Here is a 3,514-nt window from a genome sequence, read left to right as displayed (position 1 = left end):
ATATATAACAAGATTATAAAAAAGCTGTGCAGTTATTCAAGCGATGTGCAACTGAGTAGGATGACAATTATAAAATGCACACAATGTGTACTGAACTTTAAAAACACAATAAACTATTTACAACACAGTGCAGATATAACAGATGCTGAGCTCAAATTTGATGTGGTTGTAGCTGAGACTGATCTCCAACCTACATTTTAAGCACAACTTCTTTAACTGTTGGCAAAATATCTGATGAACCACTGAACACATTTTATTGAAACTTAAGAAAGTAATCATTTGATGTACGTCTACAACTGGAGGTGTCAAAAGTATTCACATTCATTACTTAAGTAGAAATATAGATACTAGGGTATAAAAGTACATTTTTCAAAGTAAAAGTATCAAATCAAGCTTTTTGCTCAAGTAAAAGTGTAAAAGTACCGGTATTAAAACTACTTAAATTCTAAAAGTAAAGTAATGTAAAGTGCAGAAAAAATATTAAGAATAAAAGGTGAAAAAAGGTGAAATGAGTTTAAGTCTCTGTTAAAAACTCATCTGTTTAAACAGGCATTTGAGTCTGAAGAGCAGGATCATTAGGCCAGCCTTTGCTGTTTTGTTTGATTTTATTGTTCATTTTACATTTTATTACTGTACTTTGTTCATTGTTTTTATTTTATGCTCCTGTACAGCACTTTGGTTTTTATTGTGCTTTATAAATAAACGATGATGATGATGAAATGGACAAAACTAAAAAGCCCCCACCCCGAAAAAAAATAAATAAATAAATCAAATCTACCATAAAAGTCAAAGACAAACAAGAATAATTTTGTCTAGATTGGGACTTTAAATTATAACATAAAAACAATGTAATGTTTGCATTCTTTAAACAAAAAAATAAAAAATAAAACTAACAGTGATGAAATTTCCCTGGAGTAAGAAGGTTCATCTTTCAATGGACAACATAATAATAGTTATATACAAACCAATACACCATAAAAAACGCACGCACGCACGCACGCACGCACACCCACACACACAAACACACACACACAGAGAAGAAATTGAGCCAATTAGAGGTTGGCTCAGAGGAAGACCTGTCCTCTGTATTGATCCTGACAGTGGCTTTCTGGTCTCTAAAAGATTTACAGTGGAAGATTTACTTTGTTAGCCATGACACACAAAAATTAGCACTCTGATTTAAACACCAAGAAAAAGGAAATTCAAAGTGTAACTTATTTCTGTGTGCTCTACTCATCTTATAAGAGCATTTATGTGTCACACCACATTATACTAGCATGCTCTACAAAGATACGTGTGTGTGACTGCATTCTGTGTGACGAGAATGTGTGTGTGTATATTGGGGGGGGGGGGGGGGCATGATTTGTAGCCCCAGTAGAAATCAGCAGCTGAGATGCCGTTATTTTCCATCATCTATCATTTTATTGATTTGTCTATAAAAACAGTCAAACCTGCTGTCCATGAGCTTTATTGCTTTCCCCCCTTTATTAGTTTGCAGTTTGGGACATCCAGAGCTGTCTCTCTCCCAACAGAAAACTAATCATTTTCTTCAGACACCTGTCACCAACCTAACAGACAACACTCCGACAACTGTTGCAATCAATTAGGCCTGGGCGATCCTGATCACTGGAGAGTCACTGCACCATGCCAAAGTCGCGCCGGAAGGGGATTTCATTCAAAAGGACAATAAGAGAAAGAAAACACTATTCTGGGTTGTTTTTTTMTTTTTTTTTTTTTTTCAACAACACTGGGGTGCAACTGACAAATAATTTTTTTTTTAACTGAGGTCATAAAATGACTAAGACCTTTGAAATATTAAAAAAACTAAGCCATTTCAAATACTGAGGTTGAAATTTATGTTTAAGTTGAAAAACTCTAATGAAAATATCAACTGGGCAGCTCCTCAAATGTCCACTAAAGGCCGACACAAAATGAGAATCTGTGTTAAAARGTCCATCTTCCAGGACAAATAAACATGTTTACAAGGTGTAACAAAGAGTCAAGCCAGTTCATGATGCCAGGAATCAGAAAAATGGAAATCTTGCATGCAACCCACCATTTGAAAAGGATAGGAGGGTTTGTTCTATCGAGGAAATCCCACTGCTCAGCCTCTCTGAGAAATTCTACTCTAAATACAGTATGTTGGAAAGGAACCTCCAATCAATTGTCAAACCCTGATTTAAAGAAAAGCAGTTGGTTTTCATGAACAGGATCTCAATGTGTAGTCATTGACATCCTGATTCTTTTGGTATCTTAAAATCTTGACCTTCAGTTGCCACTGGAGCACAGCTAAGTGTAAAAGTAGTTGGGATCAAATTAAGTCAGCTCTTCTCACCAGTAAGTCTGAGGCCATAATTCACAATCAGACAACGATAAAATGCTTTCTAGAACTATACTGACATCTGATTCAGAGATATATGTGAAAGTGTCCTTAAACAGACAATTTTCAAACGGAACAAGAAACCTGTCAGCATTTTGGAAGCTCCAGAGACAATCCAACAATGATCTAATTCAGACTCTGAATGAGAGAAACTGTGTCTTGGCAAAGCCTGCATGTGTTTATAATCATCAGTACATAAGAAGAAATGTACCAGGACTGTAATGTTCCATCCCTATGTCCCACATTAACGGCCAAGCAAATTGTAGCCAGATGCAAAAAAGATGCAATAAACACAATTTATTTACACCTCTCTTTAGTTTGCGGTTTCCCTTCCTTTTCTCTTTCTGATGGCAAAAAAAAAAACTGTCCACTTCTGGGGTGTGCAGCAAATTAAATTTACTGTAGTTAATAGAGTGAGCCTATGCTGCTAAATGTCAATTTTCTGACCAAGGCCTTCCCCTTGGAGAATGATTAGCTAATTTGAGGCAGGGAATAAATGGGCTAATGCAAGACACACACTGATAAACAACCGCAGTTGGACCCCATTCCAAGCTCTTCCCCTGCTTTACATTTTATTGGCTTTATTATCTCCAGGAAAAATGGGTCCCCCTATGACCTAAACATATTTTCATTTCTAATAAAAGGCCCTTGCTGGGTGCCCTCACGTGTAACCCACCCACATACGCATGCCCCCTCACAGCCTCCTTCCTCCATTCGTCCCTCGTTTCATCGTCCAATCCATTATATCGGAGCTCTGCAATTGGCTGGAACCATTTTCCTGGTGAATTATCAATAGAGTAATTATGCTCCATGTTGGGAGCTGGGCTGAAGCTTATCGCCGCTGACCTCCCACTGCGTGCTGGGATATGATCCCTCACCACAACCCATTGGGGTAATTATGTGTCTGGGTGTGAAGCTGGATGGTGTGTTACCTTTATCTGTATTCTATTTCTGTTTTCACTGAAATTTGGACATTAATGGCAGCTACGCGATACCACTAGTGTCAGATACAGGTGAGCGTCTCCAGAGGAATCTGACCCCAGTCGAATCATTATTCATAGTATGCTGTGTGGGGACCAGGAGCATGTGAATACACACACACACACACACACACACACACACACACACACACAC

General features: G+C 37.9%; 1 protein-coding gene across 1 annotated transcript in view; it reads right to left on the bottom strand.

Annotated features, from left to right (window-relative positions):
- The window catches only part of LOC106515433 (serine/Arginine-related protein 53), a 40,734-nt gene that overhangs the window by 16,777 nt on the left and 20,443 nt on the right, over positions 1-3,514 (bottom strand). The window lies entirely within an intron of this gene.

Source organism: Austrofundulus limnaeus, unplaced genomic scaffold (genome assembly GCF_001266775.1).
Source record: "Austrofundulus limnaeus strain Quisiro unplaced genomic scaffold, Austrofundulus_limnaeus-1.0 Scaffold29, whole genome shotgun sequence".
NCBI classification, from domain to species: domain Eukaryota; kingdom Metazoa; phylum Chordata; class Actinopteri; order Cyprinodontiformes; family Rivulidae; genus Austrofundulus; species Austrofundulus limnaeus.
This window is presented reverse-complemented; position numbering and strand designations above follow the sequence as displayed.